This window comes from Equus przewalskii, chromosome 28 (genome assembly GCF_037783145.1).
Source record: "Equus przewalskii isolate Varuska chromosome 28, EquPr2, whole genome shotgun sequence".
In the NCBI taxonomy this organism is placed as follows: Eukaryota; Metazoa; Chordata; class Mammalia; order Perissodactyla; family Equidae; genus Equus; species Equus przewalskii.
This window is the reverse complement of record NC_091858.1, coordinates 4,993,979-5,010,428: the sequence shown is the minus strand read 5'-3', so window position 1 is coordinate 5,010,428 and position 16,450 is coordinate 4,993,979. Positions and strand designations below refer to the sequence as shown.

At 36.7% G+C, this 16,450-nt stretch overlaps 1 protein-coding gene across 8 annotated transcripts in view; it reads right to left on the bottom strand.

The window, feature by feature from the left end:
* The window catches only part of LOC103543289 (disintegrin and metalloproteinase domain-containing protein 18-like), a 466,882-nt gene that overhangs the window by 427,960 nt on the left and 22,472 nt on the right, over positions 1–16,450 (bottom strand). For 4 of the 8 annotated variants that reach the window (XM_070598808.1, XM_070598812.1, XM_070598810.1 and 1 more), the window contains one exon: positions 15,737–15,914. The gene's annotated coding sequence lies outside the window, so the exon portion shown is untranslated. Of the gene's footprint in view, positions 1–15,679; positions 15,915–16,450 lie in introns of all 8 variants that reach the window. The other 4 variants (XM_070598809.1, XM_070598814.1, XM_070598815.1 and 1 more) reach the window with 2 other exon arrangements.

Here is a 16,450-nt window from a genome sequence, read left to right as displayed (position 1 = left end):
CCATAGGGTTTATCATCTTCTAACGTTCTACATTATTGATGTATTTATTATGTTAATAGTTTTTATTCCCCCATTAAAATATGAACTCCATGAAGGGCAAGTCTTTATCTAACTCACTGAGACATTCCAGATGCCTAAAACAAAGACTCCCACATAGTCAGGGCTCAATAATTATTTGATGAGTGAATGAACAAAGGATGAGTCCACCCTTCATCAGTTCTCACATCATTTTAAATTCCACTATGGCACTGTTTCATGACATTCCTTCCTTAAATCTGAACACTCCCTTTTGCATCTTAGTCTTCTGTCTTATCTCATTGTTGATTATTCATTTCTTGTTCCCTGAGTTCATGTCGTCCTCAACTTCACTGTCCACCAAAGCAAACACTAAATTTACCTCTCTCTCCTACATGGAATCTTTTACAAAGTTATGACTTTTCTTGTGAATATCACTATTTTTTTATTAAGTCTAGTTTTTTCATAAACACTATTTCTATTTTTCAGCCTAGTATTTGCTCAAAAACAGACAAATCCTGCAGGAAATTCTACTTGAGTGCTTCTCTTTACACCAGGATGTGATTAGAATTGTACTCTCAGATCTGAAGATAAAGAGCTGGCTAATAGAAACTACTATGATTCTTTCAGTGCTCCAGGAGCTGGAGGGAGGCAGAAAGGAGTGAACATTGGAGGCCATGTATATACCCCACATGAAATCTTCATCTGTGTTTGTTAAAGATGAACATCTTTCATATCTAATTTAGGAGTGAACACTGGGAGTCATGGATATACCTCACATGAAATCTTCATCTGTGTTCGTTAAAGATGAACATCTTTCATATCAAATTTTTCCTCTGGCTCAGCTTCTACTCCACATATGCATTGTGGACATGTCCAGCTCTCTGCTTAGCACTACTGCCTACTAAATTAGGAAGGAATCTTGTTGCCTTATGAAATCTGCATCAAAAAGAAGCCCAACAAATTCAATGGTTTTGTTTGTCCTCAGACCCTCTATTGTAATTATTTTTGAACCCTGCCAAAGGAAGAGGTTCTAAGATCATAGCCTCTGGACTCAGACTTCCTGACTTCGAATTCCAGCTTTACCACTTACTTAGATGTGTGACCTCATCCGTAGAAAGAGATAAAATAAGGTAGCTACATCTCATGAGGTTGTTGAGCATTAAGTCATTAGTATCTTTTAAGTACTTAGACCAGTGGCTAATACATAAAAAGAGTTCAATACATGTTACCTCTTGTTTCTCCTCCTCTTTGTCTTGCCTCCCACATTTATCTATAAAATTTAGGGTGTTAGCAGGACTGTGTCAGGACTTCTTTTACTTACAGTGACAATGCAGCACTTTCTCAAGGAGGAGTTTGTGAGTAAATACTCCAATCTAATCCAACCTGCACTGAATCTAGCAGAAGCTCTTCCCTAGTTTCTACTTCAGATGCAAATTATTCCAGGTTCTTAGAGTTCTTTGGTCTGTCAATTGGTTTACAACAGAGTGTAGCTACATACCTGTGCCTACTTAAATGTTTCTTTCTTAAAGCTCCCTGGAATTATTTAATTTAAAAATAGACTTCTGATTGCTATATCATGTAATTAATTTCAGGGAAGCAACAAATAATTTTCCTGTTTTGTCAACAGAAGACATGAGTAGAGCACAGTTTAAGAAACACTGATCTAGCGATCTCATCAAGATGGCGGTGTGAGCAGATGTTGAACTCATCTCCTCCCATGAACTCAAACAGGTTACAACAATTTTTGGAAAAATTACCCCGGATTGAAAACTGAAAACTGGATAAAAAGAATCCCCACAACAAGGGGCAGTCCTGAGGAAGGCAGAAGAGGCAGAAATTCCTTCTGGAGAGGAAAAAAGCCACCTTTGGGAGCAGCGGAGCTTCTCAGCTGGCCAGGCAGGAGCCACACTAAGGTATGCAGCCCTCCCTGGAGGAGTGAGGTCCGGAGCAAGAGCGATACTGCTATAAGCATCCTTCAAACTCAGCCCAACTGAGACAGGGACCTTACTATCTGGCTTTTCTGGCTATTATTGCAGCGAGAGGACACCCCCAGAAAAGCTATCGGCTGAAGGCCGAAAGGACCTGGCTCTTAAAGGGCCCGCACAAAAACTCACTCATTGCAGCAACCTAGAATCACCAGAGAGAAGGCTGACAGTCCTTTGCTGAAACAAGACTCACCTGGTGGGCTCTGGGGGCATCTTGCTGAGAGGAGGGCCCTCTCCGGATGCTGAGACATTGGTGGGGGCCATTGTTCTGAGCTGGTCTAGGCATGCTGACACAGACACCAGTGGGTGCGATTGGGGTTCAGCCCTTGGCCTGTTAGCCCAGGGGTCTGCCAGACCCACTTGAGCACAGATTTAATCCAGTTCAGCCAAGGCAGGCAACCAGCCCTAGGGACAGGCCCCACCTAACAGCAAGCCCTCAGGCTACTTTTCAGCCTGCATTGACTGAGTGCCTTTATCCTCTACAGGCAGGCTAGTGTGTCTGCCTCTGTGGGGCGGGGGCCTGTGTGAGGACCAGGTGAACTGTGGGGGACATTGGTAGAGAGGTGAGGGCCTCTGCAGTGTGGCATCAGGGTATGCTCCAGGGGCTTGAGAAGTGTGCACAGACCAGGAGTGTGTTGACGGTGTATGTGGTCCTGTAGGGGGTGAGGCTTATCAGCAGCAGAAGACCTGTGCTTCACAAATAGCTATAAAATGGATCAGCCACACCTTCCAAAGCCTGAAACAATTGAGTTTCAAGGGCCAGCCCCACTCAGCTGCACTCCTAAGAGAACTGACAACAGCCTTGTAGGCCTGAGGCCTATCACAACTGTAAGCCCCTGAGCCTAGCAACCAGCTACAGTGGGTACCAACCCAATTAAGAGGAAAACTGCAATAAGAGTGTGCTGATAGACTTTGTAGCCAACAGTGCTAAGGCTCCCCAAACCGGATTTATAAACAGCTGGCCAGGGGAGGAAAGACTAGACTCCCTGGGTACCTGCAGTGGGAGCAACCCTGCCACAGAAGAAGGACACAAGTAGCCCACAAAGGGGTCACTCCTGGTTCTTATGGACTGGTGAGGAGAGGGAAGCACTCTGCTGGGCCTCATAAGGCATCTCATACATGAGGCCACTTCTCCAAGATCAGGAGACATAGCCGACTCACCTAATACACAGAAATAAGCATAGAGAAAGAGGCATAATGAGGAGACAAACGAATACTTTCCAAGCAAGGGAACAGGACAAAACCTCAGAAAAAGGACTAAATGAAACAGAAACAAGTGACCTACTCGAGAAAGAGTTCAAACAAAATATCATGAGGATGCTCACAGATATGCGGAGAAGAATGGATAAACACAGTGAGCACATCAGCAAATAGCTGGAAGATAGAAAGAAAAAAATAATCAGAAATGAAGAATACAATACTGGAAATGAGAAATTCACTAGAAGGACTCAATAGCAGAATAGAGGAAGCAGAAGAATGGATCAGCAAGCTAGACAAAAGACTAGAGAAAATCAACCAAGCAGAACAGAAAAGAGCAAAAAAGAATTAGACAGAATGGGAACAGTCTAAGGGAACTCTGGGACAATATCAAGCATGCTAACATTCGGATTATAGGTGTCCAAGAAGGAGAAGAGAGAGACAAAGGGGCAGAAAATTTATTTGTAGAGATAATAGATGAAAATTTTCCTCACCTGAGGAAGGAAACAGACATCCAAGTTCAGGAAGCACAGCGAGCTCCAACAAGATAAGCCCAAAGAGGCCCACACCAACACATATTAGAATTAAAATGTCCAAAATTATAGACAAAGAGAGAATCCTAAAAGGAGCAAGAGAAAGGCCACAAGTGACATATAAAGAGAGGCCAACAGGCTATCAGCGGACTTCTCAGCGGAGACCCTACAGGCGAAAAGGGAATGGCACGGCATATTTAAAGTGCTAAAAGGAAAAGACCTACAGCCAAGAATACTCTATCCATCAAGGTTGTCATTCAAATTGGAAGGATAGATAAAGAGCTTCCCAGACAAGCAAAAATTAAAGGAGTTTATCACCAACAAACCAGTTCTGCAAGAAATGCTAAAGGGACTTACTTAAATGGGAATGCAATGACTACAAATCAAGATAAAACAAAATTACCACAAAAACAAAACAACAACAACAAAAAATCAGGCAATAAAATCACTTGTAAGGTAAAAATATAGTAAAGCTAGCAGATCAACTACCTGTGAAGATAATATGAAGGTTAAAAGACAAATGTACTAAAATAACCTATTCCAATGATAAGAGGCTAATGGATAGACACACACTAAACAGGAGACTATATAAGGTTTGAAAAACATATAACGTGGGAGGAGGGGAGTGAAAAGTGGAACTTTTAGAAAGAAGTCAAGCTAAAGAGTCTATCTACTCAATATAGACTGTTATATGCATAGAATATTAAATAGGATCCTTATTGTAATCACAAATCAGAAACCTATAACAAGGAAGAAAAAAATTAACACAAAAGAAATCAAACATATTACTAAAGATAACCATCAAACCACAAGGGAAGAGAGCAAGAGAAAAAGAAAGGAACAGAGAAGAACTAATAAAACACCCAGAAAAAAAGAGACAAAATGGCAATAAATACATATTTATGAATAGCAACTTTAAATGTCAATGGACTAAAGGCTCCAATCAAATGCAATACGGTGGCCAATTGGATAAAAAACAAGACCCATATATATGCTGCATACAAGAGACACACTTCAGACCTAAAGACACTCAAAAACTAAAACTGAAAGGATGGAAAAAGATAATACATGCAGGGGGGCCGGCTCCATGGCCGAGTGGTTAAGTTTGTGCACTCTGCTGTGGCGGCCCAGGGTTCGGATCCTGGGCACAGACACGGCACCGCTCGTCAGGCCACATTGAGGCAGCATCCCACATCCCACAACTAGAAGGACCTGGAACTAAAATATACAACTATGTATGGGGGGTTTGGGAAGATAAAGCAGAAAAAAAAAAAAGATAATCCATGCAAATGGAAAGAAAAGAAAGAGGGGGTAGAAATATTTATATCAGACAAAAGAGACTTTAAAACAAAAACTGTAACAAGAGACAAAGATAGGCACTACATAATGATAAATGGAACAATCCAACAAGAAAATATAACACTTGTACATATCTATGCACCCAACATAGGCTCACCTAAATATATAAAGCAATTATTAACAGACATAAGAGGAGAAATTGACAGTAACACAATAATAGTAGGGGACGTTAACAGTCCAGTAACACCAATGGATAGATCATCCAAACAGAAGATCAATAAGGAAACACTGGCCTTAAAGAACACATTAGACCAGATGGACTTAGTAGATATATACAGAACATTCCATCCAAAAACCACAGAATACACATTCTTTTCAAATGCCCATGGAACATTCTCCAGGATTGATCACATATTAGGCCCCAAAACAAGTCTCAATAAATTTAAGAAGATCGAAATAATACCTTGCATCTTTTCTGACCACAGACGTATGAAACTGGAAATCAACTACAGGAAGAAAACCAGAAAAGCCACGAAAATGTGGAAAGTAAACAAAATGCTACTGAATGATTGGGTCAATGAAGAAATCAAAGAAGAAATCAAAAAATTCCTGGAGACAAATGAAAATGAAAACACAACATGCCAAAATCTGTGGGATACAGCAAAACCAGTTCTAAGAGGGAAGTTTATAGCAATTCAGGCCCACCTCAACAAAGAAGAAAAATCACAAATAGACAATCTAAAAGCACATCTAAAGGTACTGGAAAAAGAACAACAAACAAAGCCCAAAATCAGCCGAAGGAAGGAAATTATGAAAATCAGAGCAGAAATAAATGAAATAGAGACTAAAAAAAAAAAAAATACAAAAGATTAACGGAACCAAGAGCTGGTCCTTTGAAAAGATAAATGAAATTGAGAAACTCTTAGCTAGACTCACCAAGAAAAGAAGACAGAAGGCTCAAATAAATAAAATCAGAAATGAAAGAGGAGAGATTACAATAGACACCTCAGAAATACAAAAGATGATAAGAGACTATGAAAAGCTATACGCCAACAAATTGGATAATCTAGAAGAAATGGATAAATTCTTAGAAATATACAACCTTCCAAAACAGGACCAAGAAGAAGTAGAAAATTTGAATAGATGGATCACCAGTAAGGAGATCAAAACAGCAATTAAAAACCTCTTGAAAAATAAAAGTCCAGGACCAGATGCCTCCCTGGTAAATTCTACTAAACATTCAAAGAAGACTTAATACCTATCCTTCGCAAACTCTTCCAAAAATTTGAAGAGGAGGGGAGGCTTCCTAACCCATTCTACAAAGCCAACACTATCCTGATACCAAAACCAGACAAGGACAACACAAAAAAAGAAAATTATAGGCCAATATCACTTATGAACATCAATGCAAAAATCTTCAACAAAATACTAGCAAATTGCATACAACATTACATTAAAAAGATCATACATCATGATCAAGTGGGATTTAATCCAGGGATGCAGGGATGGTTCAACATCTGCAAATCTATCAACGTGATAAACCACATTAACAAAATGAAGAATAAAAATCACATGATCATCTCAATAGATACAGAGAAAGCATTTGACAAGATACAGCATGCATCTGTGATAAAAACTCTAAATAAAATGTGTATAGAAGGAAAATACCTTAACATAATAAAGGCCATATATGACAAACCCACAGCAAATATCATTCTCAATGGAGAAAAACTGAAAGCTATCCCTCTAAGAACAGGAACCGGACAAGGATGCCTCTGTCACCACTCTTATTTAACATAGTCCTGGAAGTCCTAGCCAGAGCAATCAGGCAAGAAAAAGAAATAAAAGGGATCCACATTGGAAAAGAAGAAGTGAAACTGTCACTCTTTGCAGACGACATGATTTTATATCTAGAAAACCCTAAAGATTCCACTAAAACACTTTTAGAAACAATAAAGCGATACAGTCAAGTCATGGGATACAAAATCAACGTAGAAAAATTGGTTGCATTTCTATACACTAACAAGGAAGTAGCAGAAAGAGAAATTAAGAATACAATCCCATTGACAATTGCAACAAAAAGAATAAAATACCTAGGAATAAACTTAACCAAAGAGGTGAAAAATCTGTACACCGAAAACGATAAAACATTGTTGAAAGAAATCAAAGAAGACACAAAGGAATGGAAAGATATTCCATGCTCTTGGATTGGAAGAATTAACATCGCTAAATTGTCCATACTTCCTAAAGCAATCTATAGATTCAATGCAATCCATATCAAAGTTCCAACAACATTTTTAACAGAAATAGAACAAAAGATCCTAAAAGTTATATGGAACAACAAAAGACCCCAAATAGCCAAAGGATTCTTGAGAAAAAAGAACAAAGCTGGAAGTATCACACTCCCCGATTTCAAAATATACTACAAATCTATAGTAACCACAACAGCATAGCACTGGCACAAAAACAGACACACAGATTAATGGAACAGAATTGAGAGCCCAGAAGTAAACCCACACATTTATGGACAGCTAATATTGACATAGGAGCCAAGAGCATACAATGGAGAAAGGAGAGTCTCTTCAATAAACGGTGTTGGGAAAACCAGACAGCCACATGCAAAAGAATGAAAGTAGACCATTCTCTTACGTCAAGCACAAAAATCAAGTCAAAATGGATTAAAGACTTGAACATAAGATCAGAAACCATGAAAATTCTATAAGAAAACATAGGCAGTACGCTCTTTGACACTGGTCTGTGCAGCATATTTTCAAGTCCCATGTCTGACGGGGCAAGGGAAACAAAAGAAGAAATGAACAAATGGGACAACATCAAACTAAAAAGTTTCCACACAGCAAAGGAAACCATCAACAAAATGAAAATACAACTTAACAATTGGGAGAAGATATTTGCAAACCATATATCAGATAAGGGGTTAATATCCAAAATATACAAAGAACTCATAAAGCTCAACAACAAAAAAAACAACAATCCAATTAGAAAATGGGAGAAAAGTCTGAACAGAGATTTCTCCAAAGAAGATATACAGATGGCCAACAAGCATATGAAAAGATGCTCAACATCATTAGCTATCAGGGAAATGCAAATCAAAACTACAATGAGGTATCACCTCACTCCAGTCAGAATGGCTATAATTAACAAGATAGGAAACAACAAATGTTGGAGAGGGTGTGGAGAGAAGGGAACCCTTGTTCACTGCTGGTGGCAGTGCAAACTGGTGCAGCCACTATGGAAAGCAGTTTGGAATATCCTCAGAAAATTAAGGATAGATCTACCATATGATCCAGCTATCCTTCTGCTGAGTATTTATCCAAAGAATTTGAAAACACAAAGGCATAAAGATACTTGCACCCCTATGTTCATTGCAGCATTATACACCATAGCCAAGACTTGGAAGCAACCTAGGTGCCCATCAAGGGACGAATGGATAAAGAAGATGTGGTATTTATACACGATGGACTACTACTCAGCCATAAGAAATGATGAAATCTGGCCATTTGTGACAACATGGATGGACCTTGAGGGTATTATGTTGAGTGAAATAAGTCAGAGGGAGAAAGTCAAATACCATATGATCTCACTCATAAGTAGAAGATAACAACAACAACAAACAAACACATAGCATTGGTTATTGGATTGGTGGTTACTAGGGGAAAGGAGGGAGGGCGAAAGGGGTGATTAGGCTCACATGTGAAGGGCTGGACTATAATTAGTTTTCGGGTGGTGAACATGATGTAATCGACACAGAATTTGAAATATATTATGATGTACATCTGAAAATAAATTTATTAACTAATTAAAAATAACTTTTGCTTGTAAAAAAAATATTTTCTTCTGTGGCTGTACCACTTAGCAATGCATGAGAGATCTAGTTTTTGCTAAGTCCTTAGCAGCATTTAATATTGTCACTATTTTTTTCATTTTAACTGCTCTAATAGTTGTATAATAACACCTGATAATGATGTTCATATGCATTTTCCTAAAGACTAGTGATGATGTACATCCTTTTATGTGTTTCCTTTTGTTTTGTTGTCATCTGTATATTCTCTTCAGTGAAATGTGTCTTTAGGATTTTACCTATTTTCTAATTGCATTGCTTGCTTGTTAATGTTGACTTTAAGAGTTATTTATATAGCCTAGGTGTCAGTCCCTCGTCATATTCTCCTAGTCTGTAGCTTGTCTTTTCATAGTTTTCACAGGGTTTTTTGCAGATGAAATACTTTAATTTTAAGGAAGGCCAATTCATCTTTTGTTTTCTTTTATGGATCATGTGTTTGGTATTATGTCTAAGAATTTTTTGCCAAGTCTAGGTCCTACAGTATTTTTCCTATGTTTCTTCCACAAATTTTACAGTTTGACAGTTTAAATTTGTGATCAATTTTGAGTTAATTTTTGTATATGGTGTGAGATTTAGGTCATAGCTCATTTCATTGCCAATGGATATTCAACTGTTTCAGTCCCATTTGTTGAAAAGACTAAATCCTTCCTTCATTTTTTTTCTGAGTTTTCTTTTGTGATCCATTGCTGAATGTGTCTATCCTTCCATCCATACCACACAGTCTTGATTATTGCAGCTACATAATACATCTTAAAATCAAGTAGTTCTTACTACTGTACTATTCTTCTGAAAATTATTTTAGCTATTTTAGTTTCTTTGACTTTCCATATACCTTTTAGACCAAGTAAATATATAACTGTAAAACTTCTTGCTAGGATTTTGTTAGGAATTTAAACCTATAAATTAATTTGGAGGAAAATGGAGTATCTATTATGCTGAATCTTCCAACATGTGAACATGGTATGTCTCTTCATTTGTTTCTCCACGGTGTGTCTACTTTGCTTTATTCATCAGCATTTAGTAGTTTTCAGTATACAAAGCGTGTATGTTTTGCTAGATATCAACCCACAATGTTTGTATTCCCAAACAATTCATATGTTGAAACTCTAATCCCAAAGTGATTGTATTTGGAAGGTGTGACCTTTCAAAAGTAATTAGGTCGTGAGGCCAGAGCCCTCATAAACGGGATTAGTGCCCTTATAAGAAGACACCAGAGAGTTAGCCAGCTTTCTCTCCACCATGTGAGGACACACCAAGAAGACAGACACACCAAGAAGACAGCCGTCTACATACCAGGAAGAGGGCATTCACCAAGAATCTGGACATGCTGGCACCTTGATCTCCAACTTTCAGCTTCTAGAAGTGTGAGAAATAAACGTTTCTTGTTTAAGCCAACTAGTCCATGGTAATTTGTTACAGCAGCTCAAACTGACTAAGACACTCTCTATTTCATTTCTGAATAGTTGTAAATGATATGTTTTTTGCCTACAGTTTCCACATATTCATTGCTAATTTTGATTTTTGAAAGTTCATCAAGTATTCTGTGACTTTGCTGATTTCTGTGACTTTGCTAGACTTATCAGTTCTAGGAGTTATTTTGTATATTCTCTGAGATTTCTAAGGAGACAATCATGCCATCTGCAAATAGGCGCATTCTTAGGCCTTTCTTTCCGATCTGTATGCCTTTTATTTCATTTTCTTGCCTTGTTATCCTGCCTAGGAGTCCAACATTATCTTAAATAAGGGTGGAGAGAGTGGATATCTTTGCCTTGTACCAAATCTTAGGAGAAAAGTACTCAGTCTTTATCAATATTATGTCTGCTGTAGGTTTTTATAAGTGCCTTTTATCAACTAGAACAAGTTTCTTTTTATTCCAAGGTCACTGAGAATTTATGAAATAAATCGATGTTAATTTTGTTCTATGTTTTTCTGTATCTATTGAGGAGAATGTGTAACTTTCATTTTTTAACCTAGTAATATACTAGAATATTTTGGTTTATTTTCAAATGAACCCGACTTCCATTGCTGGAAAACACTGCTTAGTCATGGTGTGCAAGCCTTTTTATAAATTAATCAATTCCTTTTGATAGTATTTGTCCAGAATTTTTACATCTATATTCATGTGGCATATTCGTCTATGGGTTTACTTGTTTTGTACTGTCTGTATCCAGTTTTAGTATAAGGACAATACCATCCTCATAAAATGAGTTGTAAACTATTTTAGTTTCTGCTCACTCCTCTTTAATTCTCTGGAGAGATTGTATAGAATTGGCACTATATCTTCTTTTAACATTATTATGAATTTCCCATGAAATTATCTATATCAGAGAGATCTTCTGTTTGAGCGTTTTTTTTTTTCACTGAAAATTCAATTTTCAATGGTTACGGGACTATACAGGTTGTCTATTTCATCCCGGTTGAGTTTTCATAGTGGGTTGTTTTCAAAATACTGGCCCTTTTATTTACATTGTCAAATTTATATAATTAGAGTTGTTTGCAATATTGGAAACAATATTTTGTTTCAGATCAGAGAGTAGAAAACTGGAAAGAGTGCTGCTTCCTTGTGTACAACAGAGTAAAACCTGGACAAACTACATATTAATGATTTTTCTTGAACCCATCAAAAATCTGACATTGCAGATTAAAGCACTAACCAAAATTTTGAGAGAGAATTGTGACTGCAGAGACAAGCAGGAAGCAAGTATTTGCTTACCTGGTTCAAATGACACCAAATGCCATATAAGCTGGTAAGAATATTCAGCTAGAAATTTTGGCTGAATTTCTAAAGGCCAAGCTTGGGATAGCATCAAAGTGTGAAGTCTCTGAAAGCCATAAAAATAGTTGGTTTCATAGCTTCTTACAGGTTTTTCTCCTGAAACCCCACAAGCTATTCACAATGAAAACTGGAGAATATGCTGAAAAAGATTCCTTCATGGTGCTGGCTGGTGGGGAGGAACATCAGCCACCAAAAAACTCTACCAAAAGTCCTCTCCTCTATCTACTCTCTGATACAAAAACCTTAATCTACTGGAGGAAGGGGAAAGAGGTTTGTAGCCTGAGGGCACTGGTGAAACTCACTACATCTGGGAGGGTGAAGATGGAAAAAAGGTCTAATTCTGGAGGGAGAGGAAGGAATATTTGCTAGACCCAGTATCACATCTGAAGGAGAGAGGTAGAGACATTTGTGAACACTACATCCCCAAATCCAGGTTCATAGTGCCTTCCTAACACCGAGTCTTAATCCAAACATCAGAGAATTTCTCTATTCTTCACTCTATGTCAAACCCATGTCCTATGCTAAAATGTGTCAAGAAAAAATTACAGTGGAGAAAGCACAGGGATCTGTAAGAAGTAGATTTTATCTGTAAAATCTCAAAACAAGGCCAAGTGGAGAAATCCAAAGCCAAGCAGAGAACAGGAGTCCCTCTAGGAAATTATCATTCACCATAAACACAAGATCTCCCTGAAAGTGATGTGAAGCTTCTGGTAGGTACCCCGGGGGTAGCCACAGCAACAACACACACAAACAGGCATACAATCTGATTAGATTAACACAAACTTTCAAAGTAAAGACCTGGTAGAAAGATATTCTCATCTCTAAGCCTAAAAAATTATTTAATTCAGTATCTACTGCCTTATGTAACATGTCTAGCTTTTACCAAAAAAATGAGAGGGAATACAGACAGGCAAGAAGAAAATCAATATGAAAGCTATAGCCATCATGAGAATCAGACTGATAAATGATACAGATGTCAGAAATATCAGAAAGAAGATTTAAAGCAACTTCAATTAACATGTTAAAGGCATTATGGAAAATATTAAACAACATGCAAGATCGGATATGTAATTTCATCATCAAATACTTCTACCACAACCACTCAACACACAAAGGAGTTGGTTGACCTACCCACATGTGTATAAGTACATTTTATCATTGAGTACCTTTGCATTCTGTTCTTGATAAGGAAATGTTTGTTACCTTACAACTGGAAATGGTCTGGAAAAGAGAAAAGAGTTCTCTCTACTTGCCGCTCAGAGAGAAATCTGTTATTATAATTTTCCTACAAACTTATAGACAAAACCATTAAGTGTCTGAAAGTAAAAGTGAATGTTTTCCAACTTATCCTGTCTTATTTTTATATAAGAATTAATAATGATATACCACTTAAAAATGAAAAATGCAGAATAAAGTTCAAAAATGCCCCATGGGAGGATGCTGAGCAAGAGACATAAACTACAAATTCCCTACAAGAAAAAAAGATGTGGAAAACAGAAGTTTTGAAGAATACAAATAAATTGACCTAACTTGTGTAGAATACTTCAGAAAAAATTGCATAATAGAGAGAGAAATATACATATTGAAGTCAAATGCATTATCTAAATGTGATAAAATTCAATTAAAAATCAGTATCATAAAGATATCTAGAAAATCCCCAACTATGTACACTTCTAAATTTCCCATGGGTCAATGGAGGAATAATTGGGAAGGAAACTAGAAAACATGTCATATTAAAGGTTATAAGTACATTTTATAGAAAATTCATGAAATGGAGTGAAATCTGTGAAAATTTAGGGGAGAACCTCCAAAAATTCTCTCCTACAAAAAAACAAAAAGAGAACTGGCAAAAACTGTTAGAATCAACTTTCTCAGATCTCTAGAGATTAACCAAAGGCTTAAGGCATTCTGGGAATATTTATTCAAAAAAAATAACTGATCTCAGTAAAACAGTGATATCTGTGGAATTTGAACTTGCCCTAGTCTCTTCTCCCATTAGTTGAAAACTAATAGCCTGCATTTGCTGTGAATATCACCAGACTGGCAACCTCCGACAAAAGCAGAGTACGGCTGCAGCATCTTCAAAATCTCATTTCCATAAAAATGTCATGATTCGACCTATTTTGTGTTTCCTAGAAGACCTATTTCAAGCTTGTCTGAATTTTACCTAAATCATATCTCATCCAGTATGAAAAGCTTTTTTCTTTGGCATCTGTTGAAAACAATTACAGGCATTTTTTTTTAAACTGCACAGTTGTCTGAGAAAGTAAATAGCAATGGGGCAAACAACAGACCAACCAAAAAACCTAAAAGGAAAAACTGGAGAATGAGAGGTACACATGGAGTTTTGAAAAGCTATGACAAATGCCTGGGAATCTAGAAGGCCACACACATGTATAGGACTAAGTACATGCCCAAGGCTATGGTACATGTTTAGTAAAGACCAGCAAAGACCCTAAACTCTTACCTCTGGCTGATTCATGGCTCTAAGCAAGAAAGAAGTAAAATGAAAGTCAAAATTGTTAACTGCCTGGCTGAGTGAAAAAAGGCATGTGCTAACATGCACACAGAGGTCCTCAGCAAAGACTAGGAGACTTATTGGTCCTAAATATTTAAAGAACTCTCTGACTGATCATCAACCCACCAATAAGATAACAGAATAGAGACTTCAGTGGCCGCACACAACAAAGAATACAAACTTTAGAGAATCATCAAAAAAATTTACAAAACAAACAACTATGACAAACAGCAATAATATTTGGGAGGCAGGCAGAATCTGATTTCCAGAGTTACCACATTATATTATTTGGAATGACCAGTTTCAGTTTTCAAAAAATTATGAGACACAAAATGACCAAGAGAGTATGGCCCATGTACAGGAAAAACGCCATCAATAGAAACTGTCTCTGAGGAAGATTACATGTTGGAATTACTAGAAAAATACTTTAAATTAGAAATTTTAAATAATTTCAGAAAGCTAAAAGAAGCAGTGAATAAAAAATGTAAAGGAATTATAATAATGATGTCTTACTAAATGGAGAACATCAATAAAGGCTTAGAAATTCTAGTATTGAAAAATACAATAATTGAAATGAAATATCCATTAGAGAGGCTAAACCACAGATTTTGGAAGGCAGAAGAAACAATCAAGGAACTTGATGATAGGTCAATTAAGATTATACAGTCTGAGGAAGACAAGGAAAAAAGAATAGAGAAAAATGAACAGAACCTAATAGACCTGTGGGGCACTATCAAGCATACCAACATACACATAATGGGAATACCAGAAAGTGAGGAGACAGATAAAAGGGCAGAAAGAATATTCAAAGAACCAATGGCCAAAAATTTCCCAAATTTGATGAATAACATTAATTTACACATCCAAGAAGTTCAATGAACTCCAAGTATGATAAACTCAAAGAGATCCACTTAAAGACACATCATAAAAAAAACTGTCATAAGGAAAAGACAAAGAGACAATCTTGAAAGAAGCAAGAGAGAATGGACTCATCATGTATAAGGAATCCTCAATAAGATTAAAATAGCTGATTCTTCCTCAGAAACCATGGAGGCCAGAAGACAGTGAATTGAAATATTCAAAGTGATGAAAGAAAAACACCTGTCAAACAAGAATTCTTTACCCAGTGCACAGGTCAATCAAAAGAGCTTAATAATATACAAATGATTATCTATTTTGGAAACATATGTTCCAGTAGTATATAAAGCAAAATATCAAAATATTGAAAGTAATTTTACCAGAATAGTGGTAATTAATGATGATTCTACTCCTCCTGCATCTCTAAATTGTATTTAATAATATGCATTTTTATTTGAATAACAATAAAAAATAAGAAATGTTACATAATACATCATAAAACAATAAGTTTGAAATACATACTATATTTTTTTCATATATTTTAGATGGAATATGGATGTTTTATTTAAAGGTATAGAAAGAAGATATCAAACTCAATATTCCTGCTCAACAGCTTAGTTCCTTTTCACTATTAACAAAATTCTACAGAAGTAATTTCATAGTATGTCATAACATCAGAATCATCACAGTTACCTGTGAGCTTAAATGAACCTTGTAGGGCTTGTCTTTCTGCCAAATATTGCTGTAATTTTCTGATAACAGTGGTATGTCTGGATTGTCATTTTTCACTTGATAAATTATGTGCTCAAATCCTGCTGAAGATTCCAACGGCTCGATTCCATAGCTGATATTTTCACACTAAAGGAATCCCCTGAAAATGTAGAAAGCAATGATATAAAAATCCTGGAAATGATCCCATCAAAGCTATAACCAAAAATGTTGTGAGAAATGAGGAAACATAGTAAGGAACATGTTTAAAGGCACTTTCTTTTCCTATTTTTTTTCAGTCTACCATTAGTAACTGAGTCACCACATCTGCCTTAGTTTTGCTCACATATTAAAAAACTAAACATATTGAAAAGTATTTTCTATTTTCTGTATAGTAGTCACATTCATTCAAGATATATTAAGGCCAAGTACTGTCTTGGAATCAAGATATTTGCTGAGAATTCCAAGAATAAAGTTCCTGTTCTTACAGAGATGAGAACAAGGGAAAGCAGGTTTATAGAGTAGATACCTAGAGAGGTTGATATCTATGAAAACCACAATCAGGGAATGCCAATTTTCTGAGTTGAAATGAGTAAATTCTGGAAATCAGTCAACCAAAACCAAAAGGGAGTTAGGGAGAGTCTTTTTTCTCTGCTTTTCACCCATCTTCTTCTGATAAACTTACCACCTTCCTCCTGC